The sequence below is a fragment of the Lontra canadensis genome, unplaced genomic scaffold, assembly GCF_010015895.1.
Source record: "Lontra canadensis isolate GAN:19392208 unplaced genomic scaffold, GSC_riverotter_1.0 scaffold34, whole genome shotgun sequence".
NCBI classification, from domain to species: domain Eukaryota; kingdom Metazoa; phylum Chordata; class Mammalia; order Carnivora; family Mustelidae; genus Lontra; species Lontra canadensis.
This window is the reverse complement of record NW_022631028.1, coordinates 5,033,707-5,057,939: the sequence shown is the minus strand read 5'-3', so window position 1 is coordinate 5,057,939 and position 24,233 is coordinate 5,033,707.

Sequence of the window (24,233 nt, the reverse complement as noted above, 5' to 3'; positions counted from 1 at the left end):
TCAGAAATGCTGAGTGGATGTCTCATGGCATTTACAAGTACTGTATTATTTGTTGTAAGACTTACACTAACACTTTTTGTTATTAATAAATTCGTTTTTTAGAGCAGTTTAAGACTCACAACAAAAGTGAGCAGAAAGTATAGAGAGTTCTCACTCTAACTGATGAACTTACATAGACACGTTATCACCAAAGTCCACAATTTACATTAGAGTTCAGTCTTAATGTTGTGCATTCTCTGAGTTTTGAAGGATGTAAAATGACATGTAACCACCATCAAACTATCATACAGAGTTGTTCCACTGCCCTAAAAAATTCCTTATGCTCTGCCTAGTCATCTCTTCCTCTTACCTATCCTCTGGTAATCTTTTTACTGTTCTAAATAATTTTTCCTTTCCCAATATGTCACATAGTAGGAATGATAAACTATGTAGCTTTTTCAGATTGGCTTTTTTGACTTAGGAGAATGAATTTAAGGTTCCTTCCTCTCTTATCATGACTTGATAGCTCATTTTTTTAAGCATCTAATAAGAGTCCATTGTCAGGATTTTCCAGCTTGTCCATTCACTTATTAGAAGGTGTCTTGGTTGCTTCTCAGTTTTGATGATTATGAATAAAGCTACAATAAACATCCACGTGCAGGTTTTTGTGCGGACGTAAGTTTTCAGTGACTTGGGTAAATACCAAGGAGCATGCTTGCTGCATTATATGGTAAAAATATGTTTAGCTTCGTAAGAAATTGCCAAGCTATCTTCCAAAATGGCTGCACCAGCAGTGGATGAGTGTTCCTGATACCTCACATCCTCACCAGTCCCTGTTGCTGTCCGTGTTTTGGAGTTTGTCCATTCTAATCAGTGAGTAGTAGTACCTCATTGTTGTCTTAATTTGCATTTCCCTAATGTCACGTGATAGGGAGCAGTTTTTCATAAGTTTATTTGCCATCTGCATATCATCTTTGGTGTGTGTTAATGTCTGTGGCCCGTTTTCAGATTGTTTTCTTGTCCTTGAGTTTTAAGAGTTCTCAGTCTATTTTAGACTACAGCCCTTCATCAGATGCATCTTTAGCAAATATTTTCTCCCAGTTGGTGGCTTGTCTTCTTGTTCACTTGGCACTTGGCACTTCACAGGGAAGAAGTTTTTCATTTTAATGAAGTCCACTTGTTAATTATTTCTTCCATGGATTGTGCCTTTGGTGGTGGTGTACCTCAAAATTCGTCACATCACCAAGCCCAAGGTCACACGGACTTTCTGTTGTTTTCTTCTATGAGTTTTGTACTTTCACATTTTACACTTAGGTCTCTGATTCATATTCAGTTAATTCTGTGAAGGGTGTAAGGTTTGTGTTTAGATTCTTTTTTAAAAAATATTCATTCATTCATTCATTCATTCATTCAATTTGCACATACATGTCCAATTGTTCCAGCACTATCTGTTGAAAAGATTGTTTGTTCCTTGTATTCCCTTTTCTTCTTTGCCAAAGATTGGTTGACCTCAGGTATGTAGGTCCACTTCTGGCCTCTGTATTGTGTTCCACTGATCTATTTGTCCATTCTTTCACCAATACTACATTGCCGTGATTACTTTATCTCTACAGTAAGTAATGAAGTTGAGTAGTGTCAGTCCTCCAGCTTTATTCTTCTCCTTCAATATTAAGTTTGCAATTCTGGATCTTTTCCTTCTCTACATAAATTTTAGAATGAGTCTGTTGCAATTCAAAAAATTATTTGCTGGGATTTTGAATGGGATTATGCTGAATTTATAGATTAAATTGGGAAGAACTAGCATCTTGACACTATTGAATCTTCCTGTTCATGAGTATGAAATATCTTTCCATTTAATTGGTTCATCTTTGGTATCTTTCACCAAAGTTTTATAGTTTTCCTCATATAGATTGTATACCTGTTTTGTTAGATTTATATATAAGTATTTTACTTAGGGTGTTAATATAAATGCTGGTGTGTTTTTAATTTCAAATTCCATTTGTTCATTACTGGTTACATAGAAATGTGATTGAGTTCTGTATATTAACATTTGCTGTAATTACTTAGCAGTTTCAGGAATTTTACAGATTCCCTTGGATTTTTTATGTAGACAATGTTGTCATCTACAAACAAAAACAGTTTTATTCCTTCCTTCCCAATCTTTATTCTTTTTATTTCCTTTTCTTGTGTTACTGCATTAGCTAAGACTTTCAGTACAATGCTCTATTCCTAGCTTATCGAGAGTTTTTATCATGAATAAGTACTGGATTTTGTAAAAAGCTTTTTCTACATCTATTATGATCACATGATTTTTCTTTTTACCGTGTTGAGGTGATAGATCAATCTATTTTTGAATACTGAACAAGCCTTGTATACCTGAGATATCAAGGTGTGTAATTCATTTTATACATTGTTGGAATCCATGAGCTAATATCTTGTTGATTTCTTATCTATTCATTAGAGAATTTGGTCCATAGTTTTCTTGTAACATCTTTGTTTAGTTGGTGTTAGTGCTGCCCTCATAGGATGAGTTAGGAAGTATTCCATTCTGCTTCTACCTTCTGAAAAGGATTGTAGAGAAGTTGTATCATTTCTCTGTTAACTGTTTGGTAGAATTCAGCAACGAACGCAGTTCTTTCTATTTTGAAACGCTTTTAGTTATTGATTCAATATAATGTTTCTTATAATGGATTTGGCTTATTCAGATTGTCTATTTCTTCTTATGTGAGGATTAGTAGATTATGGTCTTTCAAGGAATTGGTCCACTTCACCTAGGTTACCAAATCTGTAGGCATAGAGTCATCCATAATATTCTTTAGTTATCCTTTTAAAGTCTATAGATTCTGCATTGATGGCACCCCCTTTCATTTCTCATACTAGTAATTTGTGTCTTCTGCATTTCTTTCTTAGCCTAGCTAGAAGCCTATCAATTTTATTAGTCTTTTCAAAGGACAAGCTTTTGGTTTTGTGGGTTTTCCCTATTGATTTCCTATTTCAAATTTTATTGATTTCTGCCCTGCTCTTTATTTCTGTTATTTTTTTCTTCTAATTTATTACTTCTTTTATTATTTTTCTTCTTCTAACTTTGAAAGGGGAAGCTTAGATTATTGATTTTAGATCTTTCTTCATTCCTAGTATATGCATTCAATGCTAAAATTTCCCTCTAAGCCCTGCTTTCACAGCTATTCATCAATTTTGCTAAAATTATACTTTCATTTTCATTTAATTCAAATATTTAAAAATTGTTCTTGAGATTAACTCTTTGACCCATGTGTTATTTAGAAGTGTGTTATTTAATATCTGAGTATTTGGGACTTCACAGCTATCTTTCTGCTATGGATTTCTACTTTAATCTCATTATGCAGATATTGTAGAGTTTCTATTTTTAAAATTTGTTAAGGCATACTTTATGGTGCAGAATGTGGTCTATCTTGGTGAATGTTTCATATGAGCTTAAAAAGAATGTGTAATCTGCTGTTGTTAGATGACTACAGATGTCTATCAATGTACACTATATCCAGTAGTGTTGTGTCATTGAGTTCAACTATTTTCTGTCTATTAGATATGTCCATTGATTAAAGAAGGATGCTAACGTCTCTAACAATGTTAGTGGATTTATCCATTTCTCCTTGAAGTTTTATGAGTTTATGCTTCATGTATTTTGATGTTCTGCTTTTAGGTTCATACTCATTAAGCATTCTTACATTCTCTTGGAGTCCTGACCTCTTTATTGTTATGGAATGCCCCACTTTAAACTTCATAATTTTCCTTGATCTGAAGTCTGCTCTGTCTGAAATTAGTTAGCTACTCCTATTTCTTTTAATTAGTGTTAGCCTGGTATACCTTTCTCCACCCTTTTACTTTACATTTATATGTGTCTTTATATTTAAGTTAGCTCTAATGTTTTCAATCCATCTGGTAATATCTGTCTTTTAATTGGTGTATTGATATTTTTAAAGCAAACATTGAAATAGCTGGATTAATATCTATCACATTTGTTACTGATTTCTATGTGTTGCACTTGTTCTTTGTTATCTATTTTTTTATCAACTCTTTTCCTGCCACTTGTAGCTTTCTTTGAGCATTTTATATGAGTCCATTTTCTCTCCTGTCTTAGCATATTAATGCTAAAATATGTTAAACATATTTTGTGGTTGTCTAGACTTGCCTGCAACATACATTTCCTGCTATGTACATAGGTCATTTACATAGTTCAAACATACATGTATATATATATTTGAATACATTTGTTACTATTATTTTGAACAAACTCTTATCTGTTAGGTTGATTGGGAATAATAAAAACAAAAATTTTTATTTTATCTTCACTTATTCATTCCTTTATGTTCTTTCTTTTAATATGCAGATCCAGGTTCTGTGTATATCATTTTCTATCTAAACAACTTCTTTTAACATTTCTTGCCAGACAGGTCTACTGACAGCAAATTCTCTCAATTTTTATCGTTTTGAAAAAGTCATTATTTCTTTTTCACTTTTGAAAGATAGTTTTATAAGGTGCATAATTCTAAGTTGATGGGTATTTTTTTCTCATAACACTTCAAATATTTCACCCTACTCTTCTTTTGCTTGCATGGGTTTTGAGAAGTAAGGTGTAATTCCTCTTTTGTCTGTTTGTTTAACTAAAAAATGGGTTCAATCAGGAATAACAGAGAATTGCAATCCAGGACAAACAAGCTATGACAAAACCATAGGCTTGTCCCAGAATATAATTCTGATCTTTGCTCTCTGTAGGCAAGATTTTTTTTTCTGTTTTTTTTTTCCTCCCCCAGGATATTTTCTTTCTCTTTCATTTTATGAAGGTTGAATACAATGCACCTTGGTATCTGGGGGTTTTTTTGTTTGCTTGTTTGTTTGTTTTTGTCATTTATCCTGCCTGGTATTCTCTGAGGTTCCTGGTTTGTAGTCTGATGTGTGACATTATTTGGGGGGAAATTCTCACTCAGCATTGCTTCAGCTATTGCTTCTGTTCTTTTCTCTCTTACTTCTTCTGGTATTCCCATTATGTATATGTTACACCTTTTGTAGTTCTACAGTTCTTGGATATTCTGTTTTCTTTCTGTTAGTCTTTTCTTTGCTTTTCAGTTTTGGAAGTAGCTATTGTCATATCCTCCAGTTAAGAGACTCTTTCCTTAGCCATGTCTAGACTACTAAGGAAGCCATCAAATTGTCCTTCATTTCTGTTACAGTGTTTTTGATATTTAGTATTTCTTTTGGATTCTTTCTTAGAATTTCCATTTCTCTGTTTACATTAGCCACCTATTCTTTCATGTTGTTTGCTTTTTCCACTAAAGCACCTAGCATATTAATCACAGTTTTAAGATTTCTGGAAAGATAAATTCCAGCATTCCTGTCAGAGCTGACTTTGGTTCTAATGCTTGCTCTGTATCTTCAAATTGTCTTTGTTCCTTTTAGTATGCCTTGTAATTTCTTAAGGAAGAGTGTACAGGATGTACTGGGTAAAAGAGACTGCAGTAAATAGGCCTTTAGTGATGAAGTAAAAAGGGAAGGGGAAGAAATGTTCTGTGGTCCTATGAGTTGGTCTGTCTTTTGTCAAGCATGTACTTCTGGACTATGAACTTCACAAGTACAAGGAATTTTTCTTCTGACTTAGGGGAGGTAGGATGGCTACAGAGGGCTGGAGTTGGGTAGAAGACTAGAGTCAGCTGAGGTTGGGTAATTCCTAACCCTGCCTAGATGAGTTAGGCCCTCGTAAAATAGTTTCTCTTGAGGGCAGGCCTTGTTAAGAACAGAATTCTCTCATGTATTTCAAAATGGTTCCTTTTCCCTCCCCATTGCTGGAAGCATGTGGGAATTTTTCTCAAATATTTACTGTGGGAACTTGACAGAGCTACTAGAGGAGGCAAAATTCACAAAATTTCAAATTCCAAAATCACACAAATATGGAGATTTGACTGAGTCCCCCAGAACTTTTTCAACTCTCAGAGTTATCCACACTGAGCCTCTGGCAACTCATCAAGAACAGCTCAGGTTCTCCTTCCTGGCATTGGTTCCCAAAGAGGGTTTTGCTTATGGGTTTCTACTCCAGTAATTATGATTCTCTGTATCTGCTTGTCTGCCTCTCCAATATTGGGGCAGTGGTTTGCCTGTGACCTCATGTCTCTGACAAATATAAGAATTGATTTTTCAGTCTATTTGGCTTTTTACTTTTTAAGACAGAGTGGCAACTTGTAAGTTCCGGACTAGAGACTAGAAGCCTACTTTGTTTTTAAAGTGAGTCCCTATATTTTAAAGATACATGTAAACTATTTGTAGATGGAATGATATGGGATGCTTCAAAATGACCTGAGAGGTTAGAGGATACACATGAAGCAAGACTGGCCATGAGTTGATTGTTCTTGAGTTGGGTGATGGGGGTAGTTCACTGGTGCTCAGTGTATTATTCTCTATATATTGTATACGTTTTCAATTTTTCAGTTTTTTTAAAGATTTATTATTTGAGAGAGTGAGAGAGAGAGAGTATGTGCAATGGGGGGAAGGGGAAGAGGGAGAGGGAGAGAATCCCAAGCAGACTCCCTACTGAGCACAGATCCTGACATGGGGCTTGATCCTATAATCCTGGGATCACAACCTGATCTGAAATCAAGAGTTGGACATTTAACCAACTGAGCCACCCTTTTTTCACAGTTTTTAATGTGTCCTCTTTTTCACTCCTGATGAATTTCCAACAGCTACACATTTCTAACAGCCAGGCCCATTTCTCCCCCTTCCTCCCTTTCTCTCCTCTTATTCTTTTCTCCAAATAATTTACAAAGGTTGGATACAGTTCATGGATATCCTAAGAGAAAGAAAAATAATTATGCCTTAGCAGTATTTTCCATTCTTCAGTCCTTCACAATTTTTTACCCATACCCTGAATATACCATTCTATTATTCTCTTTAAATTTTTCATTAATTATCTTTTAAATCAGCTTTTTCTTAACTTTGCCCTAGGAAAATCATCTATGAAATCAAAATAAAAGAGGTTGTAGCAGTATTTTAATATATATAAAAAATAAATCTTTAACCTGTTGTAGATTCACAACTCTCTTGGAAGATTTCCTGGGGTAATCTAAAATCTACCCCCACACACAGAGGGCAGAGAGAGACTGAAGAGGTAGGCCACTCAAGGTTTATAGGTGACAATCTTAATGAGAGCCAAAGGAACTTACATGTGAGGCCTGTCTTGGGCAGCAGCAAATTGAATGGATCCCTGCTCCCACTCTCCAAATCTTGAGAATTTATGAGTCCCCAACTGGGCTCAGTCACATATGCTGCGCAGGTGTTTTCAACATCACATCACTGTCTCAAGGCTATGTCCTTGGCAGCTGCTTCTGGGACAGGAAAGGCAAGCAGAACCCACATTCCAAGGATAAGAAACAGGATAAGGAGCCCCTGAGTGCCCTGGTCCAGCTCACAGGTCAATCAGTTGTAGTCATGTCTTTTTGTAATCATGGTCCCCAGGACCAGTAAAATAAAATGCATTGGTTCATGGACTTCTTTCAATCAACATACATTTCACCAAAAGATACGTATACTATGCTCTGGGAAGTACTCCACTAGTTCAAGTGATGGTCACAATCATGGAGAGAGGTATGTAAATAGCCCCCAAACTCCCTCAAATTTTTTAAGTCATGTTATACCTCCCTGTTCCTGTGCTAACGTTTGGAAGATGAGTAAGTGGCAGAATTAGACTCTTTTCTTCTTCAATGTGGCAGTTTTTCTTAAACCTGAATTTCTTTGAGAAATTGCACCTGCTTTATTATGCAAATTCCCAATCGTTTCAGAGAATTTAACTGTTGTCCTGACTGTCCATCAAATGAGGGAGGTATAAATACATGTTTGTTTTTTGAGAGATGCTTCAGAACTCCAACTAAAAGAGAGAGCTGCTGTTTTGGATACACTTTGTTTTTAATTTCCCTGAGAAGGGAACTCTGAATGAATTGATCACAGAAGATGGTATTTGGTTTCTGAATGCAGTCATGTAAAAATCAATGTACATATAAATGTGGCAAACAATTTCAACTGTGCCTTGTGTTTGGTTTCTCTTTCACCTTTTAGATTGAATTTTCTTTCATTGGATCAGTGCTTTAGAGACCCTGACGTGGGGCCGGAATGGGGGGTGGGGGTTGTGGTGATGGTGTGGGGATAGAAAAGAGTGTAAGTTTGGGCTTTGATCAAATCTTAAAGAACTTGAAAAATGACAATTCTTTGTTTTTTGCTTATTATAATGCAACAGGACTAACAGTTGAGTGATTTTTAAGAAAACAAATGCTCCAATGAATTGGTCACATACTACCACCACCATTAAAATCTGAGCATTTACGGCTGGGAACCCAACAAAATCCATGAAATCTATGTGAGGAAATGCTTCTGGAAATTGAACGACTCTCTAATACTGGAACTTTATAAAAAGCAACCAGAACAACTTCTATAAATGTACCAGGCTTTTAAATTAGCCTTAAAATAATGAACGTCAATTTTCAACCTTTTTAGGGTATTTTATATCAAAGAATGTGATGAATGTTGCAATATCACTTTTTACTCTGGTGCAAAAAATTATTATTCTCAGTAGACATTGCAACATAAAACAAAAATGCTTTTATTACCAATAGCAATGATGTGACAAGCCTGATAAATGTAAGTTTAAGATTCCTTTAGGTTTTGGCATCCCTTCACACTTATTTTCAAGTTACTAATAGATTCTGTAGGTTTGACTAGCCATCATTTAAGGATGTCATTTAGTCTGAAGTGACAGAAAAGTAAAATGTTCTTAAATGCCCAATTTTTCTCTTTTCTCTGACCGAGTTGTTAATGACTAAAAGTAATATCTTTTATTCATGTTGTCTGAGTGATGAAATGGTCATTGTGAAATGATGAATATCAAGCAGAGATGTTTTCATTTAACACTCTCCAAAAAAAAACTTTAACAGGAACCTGGCTGCCCTGTTTTGATTGTTTTTGCTTTTGTTTTAAGGAGACTTGGATTGACAGATAAATTCTTCCAACTGGATGGGCCTTAAAGGTCTCTGATGCAAAACCTAGATGTACTAGAGAAAGCCTGCTTCAAATGGGTTGGCTCACAGGCTAATTAGTACTTTGGACACAAAACAGGGTTCTACTGTTTTCTCTTATATTATGGAAGTTCCTCAAGTCGTGACAGCTGGCTACCTACATGTAAATAGTTAATGACAAAATGATCCATTGCTTTCCAAACAACATGTCCTTTGAAAGTTATGTGGTCATATTTGAAATGCCACATAACAGCCACATTAGGGATCTTTGGACTTGTTATCATGAATTTTGAAATGTAAATAACCAGCTCAGGTCATTCAGGGTGTCTTCGGTTGAAATTTAACTAGCTTTTAATATTTTCACTTGCCATTTGGAAAAATACAACTTATTTCTTTACAAACAATTCCAAGGGAACATTAAACATCCCCACACTTGCATAAAACGAGGCTTATCATTGCTGGAACTTTTCATCCATTCATTCATTTCTTCGTTTATTAATTTATTCCAAGAAAAAAAAATTTTTTTAGTTGGAACTGTATGCCAAACACAGGGAGAACAACAGTAAACAAGGCAGAGAGATCTCTTCTCCTACAATGACTATACCAAGGAGAATTTAGTGAGCAATAAATACATCAGATTCATATAGCAATAGAGAGACAGAAAGACATAGAAGAATGGGGTGCTCTTTTATTTTATTTAAGATTTTATTTATTTATTTGACAGAGAGATATCACAAGTAGGCAGAGAGGCAGGCAGAGAGAGAGGAAGGGAAGCAGGCTCCCTGCTGAGCAGAGAGCGCAATGCCGGGGCTTGATCCCAGGACTCCGGGATCACGACCTGAGCTGAAGTCAGAGGCTTAACCCACTGAGTCACGCAGGTGTCCCTGGGGTGCTTTTTTAAACGGATGAGTCAGCAAAGGAATCAATGCCCTTGAGCAGTGATATTCAGAATACCTTCCCTGGACCAGCATTATCTGCATCATCTAAAATCATGGTGGAAAGGCAAGTTCTGGGCCCCACCCTTGATCTATTGAATCAGAAACTTTAAAGGTCAACCTGCATGTCCTGTTTATAGCATCCTCCTCAAAAGATTCTGATGCACTCTTGAAATTTGGGTGGGGCCAGTGATCTCATTTTAACAAACCTTCCAGGAGATCCTGAAGCACCTCTGCGCTTTGAATTTCTGAGGACTCTGAAGTAACGGTGTACCCTCTATTCGCTACACAACTGCCCCGACCTCCAAGTTATTTCCCATTTCTTTGCTCTTCAGGGAGAGTTTAATTACTTTTCTAACAATCTTTCTTAATTCTTCTTCAGTCAGTTTATGTTGATCCAGTTTACTAAAACTGCTCATGCCAACATCACCAATGACCTCACTTTGCTAAATCTAAGGATTTTCAGTCTTTGTCTTACCTGAATTATTCACAGCATTTGACACAATTGACCAATCTTCCTTTTTGAGGCAGTTCTTTCCCTTGGCAGTCTCCTACCTTGCTAATGATCCTTTCAATTGGCTTCCCTTTATCTGCTCCGCTTGTAAATTGCAGTGCCCCAGACCTTAGACCTAGGACCTCTTCCTCAGTGCTCGCATTTAGTTTTATGGGTTTAAATACCATCTACATACTTTGAACTCCCCAACTTAGATATCTATCTTTGACTTCTCCATAAACCTCAGACTTCTACTTATATGTATATGTCTAATAAGCTTCTGAAACTTAATAAGACCTTAACAGAACTTTTTGATTCTCGCCCTGAAACTTTCTTCCCCATCTTCATAAGTGACAGCCTCACCTTCTGAACTGCTCTGGCCTCAAATCTTGGAGACCACCTTGACTCTTCCTTCATTTTGTATTCAATATCCAATCTTTCAATATATACCTCCTGTTGTCTTGACCCTCAAAATTTATCTAGAATCCCACTATTTATCACTACCATCACTTCTACCAATCTGATTCAAACCACCATCATATGTCATGTGGAGAAATGCTCTAGCATCCGAATGGGTGTTTCTTCTCTCACACTTGTTCCCTACAGTCTATTTTCCACAGGAAGAATCATCTGTCTAATGCAAAGAAAATGGTAATGTTTTTACCATTAAACATTAAACATTAATGTTTAAACTACTGTGATAAACTGTGGTCTGAACCCCTGTTTACCTCTCGGAGCTTCTCTTCCACCAACCTCTCCCTTGTTCCCTCTCCTCCAGTCAGTTAGATTCCTAGCTTTCCCCCAGGCAAGCTCTTGCCCCAGGGCCTTTGCATTTGCTTTTCCAACTGCCTTGAGTGCTCTTCTTCTAGATATTCTCATGGCTCATCTATGACTCCTTTGGGGTCTGCTTAAATGTCTTCTTAGCAGTGACATGTGTTCTACTTACCTCTTTACTCATCTGATAGAAGGGAGCACCCTCTGAGATACTATCTAAAGACTTATGTGATTTGTCTGTTGCTTATCTCCCTTCAGTAGAACTGAGGACAGAGACTGCCAGTTTTGTTCATTGCTTTATCTCCAGTGACTAAAACAGTGCCCAGCACATGGCAGGTCTTTCAGTACCTATTTGAAGAAAGAATAAATTTAATGCTTCAGGTCTTAGATCAAATATTCACCTCCTCAGGATGGATTAACCCATCTAAAATGCCCTTCCACACCTCTACTCTCTGGCCTATCACCCTGTCCATTTCCTTATATGATTGTGAAGCTCTGTGCTATCTCATTAATAAGTAATTTATTTGGGTATAATGTCTTCCTACAAAAGACACTATATTATACATCCCATGGGAGCCGGGACCTCATCTATCCTCATGATGCTTAGCACCTAACAGAGTGATGCATCTCAAATATCTTTCAAACATGTATGGAAAGAAATAAGGAGCTTACTCTGTGCTCTCTTGGCATTATCCTACTTAGTTACTCTTCCTATAACACCACTGAGACATATGATGCCATCTCCATTCTATTCATGAGAACACCAGAGCTTGGGGAGTATAATAGCTTGCTCAAACTCACTTAGAAAGAAATCAAAAAACCCAGGTCAAGATCTAAAATCTACTTTCTTTCCATTCCATTCTTCTATAGGGAAACCAGCCACCCGGACAATAGGGTCTTTTATCATAATACCCTAATATGAGGAAGAAGGTATTCTGTAGAAGGTGTAAATAATGAATAATGTCTTTATGGCTACTCCTCTCTACTACTTCATTGTTACTTTAAAAGAGGATTTCACATTTTAACCCAAGTGAGTAATAATGATATTAAGATCTATGAGAGAAAGACATTTCAGAAAATAAGGCTTTTTTTTTTTTTTTTAACGACTCCAAAATGGTAGCTAAGTTTTGGACTACATCTAAGGGATGGTAGAGTGGAAGGAGTATTGAATCTGGAGTTCAGGTCTGCCACAAATTAGACTTTGAGAAGAATCATATCACCTTCCTGAGTGGCAATTTTCTCAACTAAAAAGTGAGGATAACACCTACTTTGAAGAACCACAGAGATAAGAGCACTAAAAAGGTCCATCAAATTATCTGTTGTCACTTTGATGTCATTGCCATCCTTTCTCCCCAAGATCAGGTCCTCTGCATTGCACAGAAGAAACCAGAACAATTCCCCAAATCCCTTTCATGGAACACCTTCCAGTTGGATTTGCCAGGAAAAATCAATTGTAGAAGATGTGGGGAACAGAAAGGAAAAACAATTGATTACCATGAAAAGGCAATGTGACAGATATGATATTCTCAGCAGCTTGCAAGTAAATTTCCATGCCTCCCTTACTTCAGTCCTGCAGGACTGGGGCTCTCTCCCCTAGTATGGCAGTCTGGATGGCTCAGTAGGGCTTCCTGGAGCTCCTCAGAATCATAGCAGCTTGCAGGGTGCACCCACACCAGACAGGTTCAGGGCTGCAGGCCAGAGGCGCCTGGGTAGCTCAGCTGGTTAAGTATCTGCCTTTGACTCAGGTCATGATCTTTCATGAAGCCATCAATCCCTTCCCTGAGGGCTCTACCCTCATGATCTAATCATCTCCCAGTGTCCTCCATTCCTAATACGATCACACTAGATGTTAAGAATTCAAGAGATGTTGCTACAAAAGTTGGGTATTCATCCTTTCTGATGGAGGCATAATACTCCATAGTGTATATGGACCACATCTTCCTTATCCATTCATCCATTGAAGGGCATCTTGGTTCTTTCCACAGTTTGGCGACCATGGCCATTGTGGCTATAAACATTGGGGTACAGATGGCCCTTCTTTTCACTACATCTGTGTCTTTGGGGTAAATACCCAGTAGTGCAATTGCAGGGTCATAGGGAAGCTCTATTTTTAATTTCTTGAGGAATCTCCACAGTGTTCTCCAAAGTGGCTACACCAACTTGCATCCCACCGACAGTGTAAGAGGGTTCCCCATTCTCCACATCCTCTCCAACACAGGTTTCCTGTCTTGCTAATTTTGGCCATTCTGAGTGGTGTAAGGTGGTATCTCAATGTGGTTTTAATTTGAATTTCCCTGATGGCTAGTGATGATGAACATTTTTTCATGTGTCTGATAGCCATTTGTATGTCTTCATTGGAGAAGTGTCTGTTCATATCTTCTGCCCATTTTTTGATAGGATTGTCTGTTTTGTGTGTGTTGAGTTTGAGGAGTTCTTTATAGATCCTGGATATCAACCTTTTGTCTGTGCTGTCATTTGCAAATATCTTCTCCCATTCCGTGGGTTGCCTCTTTGTTTTGTTGACTGTTTCCTTTGCTGTGCAGAAGCTCTTGATTTTGATGAAGTCCCAAAAGTTCATCTTTGCTTTTGTTTCCTTTGCCTTTGGAGACATATCTTGAAAGAAGTTGCTGTGGCTGATATCGAAGAGGTTACTGCCTATGTTCTCTAGGATTCTGATGGATTCCTGTCTCATGTTGAGGTCTTTTATCCATTTTGAGTTTATCTTTGTGTACGGTGTAAGAGAATGGTCAAGTTTCACTCTTCTGCATATAGCTGTCCAGTCTTCCCAGCACCATTTATTGAAGAGACTGTCTTTTTTCCACTGTATATTTTTTCCTGTTTTGTTGAAGATTAATTGACCATAGAGTTGAGGGTCCATATCTGGGCACTCTACTCTGTTCTACTCGTCTGTGTGTCTGTTTTTATGCCAGTACCATGCTGTCTTGGTGATCACAGCTTTGTAGTAAAGCTTGAAATCAGGTAACGTGATGCCCCCAGTTTTGTTTTTCAACATTTCCTTAGCGATTCGGGGTCTCTTCTGATTCCATACAAATTTTAGGATTATTTGCTCTAACTCTTTGAAGCAACATGGACAGGACTGGAAGAAATTATGCTGAGTGAAATAAGTCAAGCAGAGAGAGTCAATTATCATATGGTTTCACTTATTTGTGGAGCATAACAAATAGCATGGAGGACAAGGGGAGATGGAGAGGAGAAGGGAGTTGAGGGAAATTGGAAGGGGAGGTGAACCATGAGAAACTATGGACTCTGAAAAACAATCTGAGGGTTTTGAAGGGGGGGTAGGAGGTTGGGGGATCCAGGTGGTGGGTATTGTAGAGGGCACGGATTGCATGGAGCACTGGGTGTGGTGCAAAAATAATGAATACTGTTACGCTGAAAAAATAAAAAATAAAAAATAAAAGAATTCAAGAGATGAACTGGGGAGAGAAGGGGACACAAACATATAATCCATAATAATAAGAGAGCACATTATAAACAGGAAAGCACATTATAAATGGGAAACGCACTATGTAGAAAAGATGTATGGTTCTATATTCTTTCCCAGCAGGATTTCCCACAAGCGTGAGCACAAACCCCTCCTTTTTCCTTTTGGGTTCAGGGTCCTCAAAGTTCCTCCATTCTAGAGTTTTTCAATCCTGACACCACTGACATGTTGGGTGGGATAATTCCTTGCCTGTGGGGGGAGGGCGTTGTCCTGGGCACTGGAGAATGTTTCATAGCAATTCCAGGCGTCCACCCACTAGACGCCAGAGGGAGCCCCTACAGGTCTGACAACAAAAACACTTCCAGGCCTTGTCAAATATCCCCTGTGGGGTAAAATGCACCCTCTCAGACTCCCCCTTTTCCAACCACTGTGTTCCGGCCCTATAAGGGCACAGAGCCTGCCTCCAATAGAACACCCTCACTAGGCTTCTGTGCTAACAGCAGACAGGCTCTGCAGGCAAGTGCATGATTTTATAGCACCTGAAGAGAAGCTGCAGAGTGCTGTGTTTAGTATACCATTTGGTTTACAAACATCAAAACCCACCTATAGCAAAAGCTACGAAAAGATGTCCATCAGCCTGTTCACATTCATTATATCAGGGATGTAAGCGGGACTAAGAGCAGGAGAGCTGATGAGCTCTTCAAAACACCTCCCTGCTGTGGCTTGACTTAGAATGAGCCAAACTTTTCCAAATCGTGTTTCAAATCATTTTATTGATTACAATGAAACAGGCACTAAAAATTAGAGCACACAATATGTGCAGACCCTACGTGAGACACAGTGAAAGAGACCAAGACAAAACACATAATGTCCCTGCCCAAAGCCACCAGACCTTTCTGGAAAGATTAAGAGAGTGTTCTGGAATGTTCCTGAGTGTCATCGGAAGGGTACTCAATGTTGTGGCCCCTAACACAGAACAGCAAAAGAGAACAACACTGAAGGTATCATTGCCTTGCAGGCCAGCAGCACCCATCACTATCTTTGCTTGATTATGTGGTAGTAAAGGGAACCACTTGCAAGTTCCTGTGACCCCAATCATAGGCAAAAGGTATTTTATTCTCCACATGCAAATTGCTGATGATCCCCTCTCCCTACTCAGTCCCTCCTTACTTTAGTAAGCCCTCTATTCCCCCTCCTGCAAGGTAAAGCAAGCTCTGTCCCAAAGGAAAGCAGAGAGAACTACTGATTGCTGCTGCTCCCTCATTCACTCAACATCAGCCACTAGGGTTCTAAGTTCTTTGAGTTGTATTACTCAACTCTAGAAGCCTGCAAACACCCAGTATGTTTCTCAGACCAACTGAGTGAAAGTCAGTGGGATCAACACCAATCTTACTGGAACTGAATACAAGGGCAGGGTGCAGCGTGGTGTAGCAATCTGACTTTTAACAACTCCTCGGGGAGATATTTTTGCATGGAAAGTATACTATTTTTATACAGTATGCACTTAATAAATATTTCTTAGTCATTTTAAATCGATTCGGATGAAACCAAGTGACTCCTTCATTGAATACTAAAAAGTATAAAGAGATGTTGAGTTGAAAAGGTATGAGTTTTTCAAGCTTGGCATTTCCCTTCCATAAACCTCTGTGATTTGAGTAAAAGCAGAGTAGCTTTCAAATTAAAGAGCAGTCTAACAGGCCTTTAGAAATAGATATGAAACATCATGGCAAATGGCCCCGAATTCCAGGAGACTTGGCAATTTAAATTTGATGTCTGGGCACCCTATTAGTCGACTGTATTCTTCTGAGAGGTGTTTGAGAGCAAATAATTATTAAGAACATCACCAGAAAGTTATTTCATCACTTTCCTAATTTCATTTCAGAGGGTCTAAATTTCCTTCTACCTGGATGTCTGCCTGGAGCAATCAAATCATCTCCGTGCCAGCCAGGTGAAGGGGACTGATATGTGAGTGTAATTCTTAGAGCATCTGTACTTCTAAGTTTCAAGTCACTGAAAGTTTCACGCCATGTCCGAACTCAGAAGGGATGTGCTGCCAATTATGATAAAAAAGGAGGAAATAGCAGTGTCTCCTTAAAAAAGAAAATGGCCAAAACCAAGGAAAAGAAGATTTTAGGCATACAATAAACAGAAGGAAATAGATTTAAGAGAGTAAATAAACATTGATTAGTCTTTATAAGAAGGTTGTTAAATTACATTTATACTGAAAGGATGAAATTTTTGGAAAATAGTACACTGAAGGCTTCATTTTAAATTATAAATTTTCATCTGAAAAGCAAATTGTCCTAAAGGCCCCATTTTATTACTCAGTACTGTTTTCACTTTATGGAATATTTTGCATTATATTTTAATTAAAGTTATAATTACAGAACTAAATATAATTAGCTTCTTTCTTCAAAAGAAATTGGAAGTGAACTTACTTTATTAAATTTTCAATTTGTTTCCTGCAGTGTTACATAGTTTATCCTAATTAATTGAAGGAGAGCTCATAAATATTTTATCAACATGGGAATATGATTAAAAACTCAAGAATTTTTCCCTTGATTTTTTTTTTCAATTTGATACCCTTAATTTTTGGCTTGTGCTCAGATGTATGCAGATGAAGTAGTAGGATAAAGTCCCTTGATATGTTCCCTCTTGACCTGATGCTTAGCATCTGGTTGTGGAATTTATTCCTCCACTTTTTTTTTCCTTTGGGGTCAGTATTTTGAAGTCATTTTGAAGGTTTCCCAAAGGAAGAAAGGAGATTGGCAGGCTTTATTCATCCTTACTGAGTGGATACGTTAGTGGATACTAGGTGTCATGGCCAGACATGGTATTTCTGTTTGCCTCCCAGCCCCCCTAAATCCTCATGAAATATACATTCCACATGTATGGTTACTTCCTTTGTTTTGTTGGCTGTCCATCCACAGCACCAAAAACAGCACCCAGCACCACATAAATTCAATTCTATTTCAAATGAATGTCATAACCACTCTTACGTGGCATAGAAAGAGAGAAAGGAAGAGAGGGAGAGAAGGGAAGAAGGAAGCAAGATGAACTAATCCAAGTAACTGACTATATGCTTCTAGTGTGCAGCTGAATGGGGTAGGGTGGGGTGGGGTGAGGGCAGGAATTGCAAACAAATCCTAAGCGACTTTAAATTTTTTTTATTTTTTTATTTTTTAAGATTTTTATTTATTTATTTGACAGAGAGAGACATCACAAGTAGGCAGAGGCAGGCAGAGAGAGAGATGGAAGCAGGCTCCCTGCTGAGCAGAGAGCCCGATGTGGGGCTCAATCCCAGGACCGTGAGATCATGACCTGAGCCAAAGGCAGAGGCTTATTAAACCACTGAGTCACCCAGGCACCCCTAAGCGATTTTTTATGAGGGTTGTTCTTTGTAATGGTATGGGCAAGGCCATTATGAAACGATTTTAGACATCTTACAAGATTGAGCAAAAGAATAAATTTGGGAGCTAGGTGTTCCAGTGAGGAAGAAGGTACATAAAGACATGAAATGGGGAGCACCTGGGTGGCTCAGTCACTTGAGCTTCTGACTCATGGTTTTGGCTCACGTTGTGATCTCTGAGTCATGGAATCAAGCTCCTGTCAGGCTCTGTGCTCAGTGAAGAGCCGTTTGTGAGTCTCTCTCTCTCTACTACTCCCTCTGCCCTTTCCTCTGTTGGCACTCTCTATCTCTCCCTTAAATAAATAAATGAAATCTTTAAAAAAAAAAAAAAAGACATGAAATGGGGAAAGACAAGAAAGAACATTGAAGTTTGGAAATTGGGGATATTGATGTGAATTCATGATTTTAGATATGTACATGAATGTGTACATGCATGTATATGTGAACATGTTTAAGCATATATGTATGTAAGCAGTGGCATAGAAATATGTATGTACATGCAAATAATTCCTAGCTCTGCGCATTGAGAGGGCCAAATGCCACACCCCACACATCCCAACAACAATGAGCACACCCAGTGCTTAGAGCTAGATAGCTAAATGACTCCCCACATGATTCCCCACTAGAAGGAGCCAGGAATACTTAAAGTAATAACTGATATCAGGGCTTGGATGAATAGGTACAAAATGAGCCTGGCACATCTAATTGTGTGATCAAGTAAGAGCTCAAAGAATTGATGGCAGCATGTCTAAGAACACAGAAGCCAGATTAAAGATGTTCCCACTAGCCAAATATCAGACAATTTCAGCACCAAAATAATTAAACACAGTAATGAATTAAAAACCATTTTGGGGGCACCTGGGTGGTTCAGTTGGTTAAGCAACTGCCTTTGGCTCAGGTCATGATCCCGGAGTCTGTGGATCGAGACCTGCATCGGACTCCCGGTTCCATGGGGAGTCTGCTTCTCCCTCTGACCTTCTCCCCTCTCATGCTCTCTCTCTCACTCTCTCTCTCTCTCAAATAAATAAATAAAATCTTTTAAAAATAAAAAATAAAAAAATAGGAGGGCCTGGGTGGCTCAGTGGGTTAAAGCCTCTGCCTTCGGCTCAGGTCATGATCTCAGGGTCCTGGGATCAAGCCCCGCATCAGGCTCTCTCCTCAGCGGGGAGCCTGCTTCCTCCTCTCTGCCTCTCTGCCTACTTGTGATCTCTCTGTCAAATAAATAAATAAAATCTTTTAAAAAATAAAAACCATTTTGGAAAAAAGAAGGAACTTACTATTCCGTATTGGTAATATGAATGAATGAATGAATGAAAAGAGAAGGTTCCTGCTTAATAATAATGTGCATAATGCTACATGCTGCTAATGAATGTAGAAGAAGCCCTGGGTCAGAAAAATGAGCATTTTTGCAGTCATTTACGAATTGGATTTACGAATGGATACTCAAATATAGAGGGAAAACTTGATGAGGATCAGGATATATACATGCTCTTTAATCATATGTTGCAAGGGTAAAAATACTGGTTGCAACAGTGGAGAAAATCAGACAGCACCTTGACAAAGTGATCAAAATTGATACTTCCAAACTCAAGCAGATGCGTGTCCTGCCTCCCACTGTGACACCTGAGACATACCATCACCCATGCAGGGCTCTGTTATATCTGGCTCTCCTCTGTAGCCTGAATCTAATAATAAGGAAACATTAGACAAAGTCCAAATGAGGAACATTCTATTAAAACACATGGTGTGGACGAGGAGTGCAGTTTGGGGCAGGGGGTTGTTTGCTTGTCTGTGTTTTATTTCTTTTTATCTTTTGAGCCCTCCTTCACTCATTTCCTACCTCCCAGCTCTAACAACCACCAATCTGTTCTCTGCATCCATAAGCTTCTTTTTTCTTTTTTCTTTCTAAATTCCACAAATAAGAGAGACCATACAGTATTTGTATTTCTCTGACTGACTTATTTCACTTTCCCTAATGCCCTCAAGGCCCATCCATGTTGTAGCAAATGACAAGATTTCATTCTTTTGGGAGGCTTAATAATATTATATGTGTGTGTGTGTGTATATATCATAATTTACTCATTTATCCATTGATGGACACTTGTTTTTTTTCCATATTTTAGCTATTATAAATAATGATGCAGTGAATTTGGAGGTGAATATATTTTCTTTGAGTTAATGTTTTCATTTTCTTCAAATAAATAATCAGAGTGGAATTGCTGGATCCCATGATAGTTCTGTTTTTAATTTGGGGGGGGAAACTCTGTACTGTTTTCCATAGTGGCTATACCAAATTACATTCCCACTGACGGCTCACAAGTTTCTCTTTTCTCCACATACTTATGAATACTTGTTATTTCTTCTTGTTGTTGTTGTTGTTTTTTATAATAGACATTCTAACAAATGTGAGCTGTTATCTCATTGTGATTTTGATTTGCACTTCCCTCATGGTTATGATATTAAGCATCTTTTCAGGTACCTGTTGGCCATCTGTATGTCTTCTTTGGGAAAATGTATATTCAGATCTGCTATGCATTTTAGACAAATTGGTTTTTGGTTTTGGTTTTGGTTTTTGTATTGAGTTGTATAGTTCTTTATATGTTTTGCATATTAATGTCTTATCAGAAATATGACTTGCAAATGCTTTCTCTCATTCAGTAGGTTGCTTTGCTATTTTCAGATGGTTTCCTCTATTGTGTTAAAGATTTTTAATAAGATGTAATCCCACCTGTTATTTTTCCTCTTGTTTTTGCTTTTGGGTCAAATTCCAAAACTCATTGCTAAGACCTATACCAAGAGGTTTAGTGCCCATGTTTTCTTCTAAGAGTTTTAAAGTTTCAGGTCTTACATTCAAATCTTTAACTCATGTTGAGTTAACTTTTATGTATGGTATAAGATAGTGGTTGAGCTTCATTCTTTTTCACATGGCTGTCGAGTTCCCGCAGCACCATTTATTGAAGAGACAGTCCTTTCTCCGTTGTATATTCTTAACTCCACTGTCATAAATTAATTGACCATATATGCATGGCTTTTTTCTGGACTTTCTATTTCGTTCCATTAATTTATGTGTCTGTTTTTATGCCAGTACCATTCTATTTTAATTATCATTGCTTTGTAGTATGGTTTGAATCAGGAAACCTGAAACATCTTTCTTTGTTCTTCTTTCACAATGTTACTTTAACAATTTGGATTTTATGTGGTGTGTGTGTGTGTGTAATTCCATGCAAATTTTAGGATTACTTGTTCTATTTCTTTGAAAAATGTTATTGGAATTTTTTTAGGAATTGCAGTGAACCTGTAAGTTGCTTTGAGTATTGTGGACATTTTCATAATACTGATTCTTTTTATTTATTTATTTATGTCTTCTTCAGTTGCTTTCATTAAGGTCTTATTCAAGCAGGATTCATTCCAGGGATTCAAGGATGATTGAACACTTGCAAATCAGTCAATGTGACATGTGACATTAACAAAATGAAGAATAAAAATCATATGATCATCTCAGTAGATGCAGAAAAAGCATTTGATCATTTGTTTATGCTAAAAACTCAACAAAGTGGGTATAGAGGGAACGTATTTCAGCATAATAAAGGCTAACCATGGCAAGCCCACACCTAACAGCGTACTTAGTGGTGAGAATCTGAAAGCCTTTCCTCTAAGATCAAGAACAAGACAAGGATGTCCACTCTCACTGCTTATATTCAACATTGTGTCAGAAGTCCTAGCTATAGCAATTAGGTAAGAAAAGAAATAAAAACTATATATGGAAAGAAGGAAGTAAAACTGTCAGTATTTGCAAATGACATGATATTATATATAGAAAACCCTAAAGATTCCATCAAAAAATGTTAAAACTAATAAATGAATTTAGAAGAGTTGCAGCATAAAAAATCAACACTTAAAAATCTGTTGCATTTCTATATACTACAATAATTATTATAAAAAAGAGAAATAAAGAAAAAATCCCATTTACAATTATATCAAAAAGAACAAAATATGTAGTAATAACTTGAACCCAGGAGGTGAAAGACCTGTATGCTGAATACCCCAGGACTATAGTTTTTTTATATTACGAACATTGCAAAGAAACAAAGAAAGGCTGTAGAAATGTTCCATATTAAAGGAGACAAAGAGGGTACCTGGGTGACTCAGTCTGTTGAGCTGCTGACTTCAGTTCAGATCATGATCTCAGGATCCTGGGATAGAGCTCCACATCAGGCTCCTTGTTCAGTGAGGAGTCTGCTTCTCCTTCTGCCCCTCCCCCCTGACTTGTGCTTGCTCTCTCTCTCTCCCTGTCTCTCTAAAATAAATACATTTTTTTTTTTTAGTAAAGCAATAGAAGTTTATTAAGTGAAGATATGGAAAAACTCTCAAGACTGAGAAAGGACCTAACAGGGTTGCCACTGGGTTGAGAATGGTTGCCAATGAGGCCTTTAGGGTTGGTCTTTTATAGAAAGCTAACCAGGGAACTTATATCCTTTTAACATCTCTACTGGTAACACCTTCAAAGGCTTCTTTTTTAGGGCCTGGTTATTCTTTATTGGTCACAGGTAATTATCATAAAAACACCCACCCTGCACGATCTACCCAGCACACCTAGGGCTGGGTGGTCCCCCACCAATATTTTTTGAAAAATAAAAATAAAGACAGCAAAGAAACATGAAAACAAAATGCAGTACTTGACTCTAGACTGGATCTTGCACAGAAAAGGAAAGATGCTGTATAAGATATCTTTGGGTTAACTGATATGCCTGGAATATAATAAAATTTCATCAATATAAATTTATGAAATTGTAAGATGTTATGTAAGGTTATGTAAGGGGATATTTCTACGATTAGGGAATACATGGTGAAATATTTTTAAGTAAATGTCCATGACAGGTATAAATTATGCTCAAATGACTGAGAAAAAGAAAAAGAAAATGTTAAAGAAAGGGGAATAAGGGAGGGGTGCCTGGGTGGCTCAAGTGGTTAACCATCCAACTCTTGACCTGGGATCAGGTCATGATGTCAGGGTGTGAGATAGAGCCCCATGCCCCTATATCAGTCTCCATGCTCAGTCTGCCCATCCCTCTCTCTCCTTCTCTGTCCCTGCCAGGCTTGAGTGATTGTGCGCTCTCTCTCTCTCTCAAATAAATAAATAAATAAATAAAATCTTAAAAAAAAAAAGAAAGAAAGAGAGCAAGAGAGAGCACATGTACCAATGGTAAAGGAAAAGAAAATATCAACAATAGGGAATCTGGATACAGGGTCTCTGGGTATTCTTTATATTATTCTTACACGAAAATATTCTATTTATACTCTACTATATTGCTCTATCTGTACTTATTAGAAATCATTTCCAAGTAAAATTCTTTTTTTTTCTTTTTTGATTATTATTTCTATTATATCATTCTAATCACATACACTATGTCATTAGTTTTTGATGTAATGTTCCAAGTTTCATCGTTGACATATAACACCCAGTGCTCCATGAAAATAAAATTCTTAAAATTAAAAGGAATTTATTTCTTAAAGGATAGTCTTTTCAGAATGGTGATAATATTGAAGCTGGATGATAGATATATAAAAGTTTCAATATTCCATTCTGTTTACTTTGTCTATGTTTGAAATTTTCCACAATAAAGAGTTTTTTCATTTTTCAGAAATGGTTTGACTCATTGGCTGGTTTTTGTTTATTCCATGTGTTGGTCATGGACTATTTAGAAGGATAACACTTGTGAAATGGACATCTCTGCATAGGACAAGTTAAGTGTCCATACCACACCCAACATGCTCTCCAAACTGAGGCGTGCACAATCCCCCACAATTGTCTAGTCCAACACTGGGACTCTTATCTTTGTTTTTATCTCATTGAGCCCATTCAAACTTTCTCTCCCTCTCTACCTCCCTGCCTTCATCTCTGTCTCTCTCTGAAATTTAAAGATGTTTGTTCTCCTGCATGGTGTATTGTGATGTCATAAATTAAGATACCTTCTGACTTTCTTTTTCATGTTGCTTTCCCACTTTCTTCCAGGCTTTTCCACCCTTTTGTATCACTGGTTTACTATTACCTTACACCTCTACAGCATAACTATGCTGTCAAAACACCTTTCACATACAGAATTTCACATCATTTGTAACCATGTGTTATATATATATATATATATATATATATATATATATATAT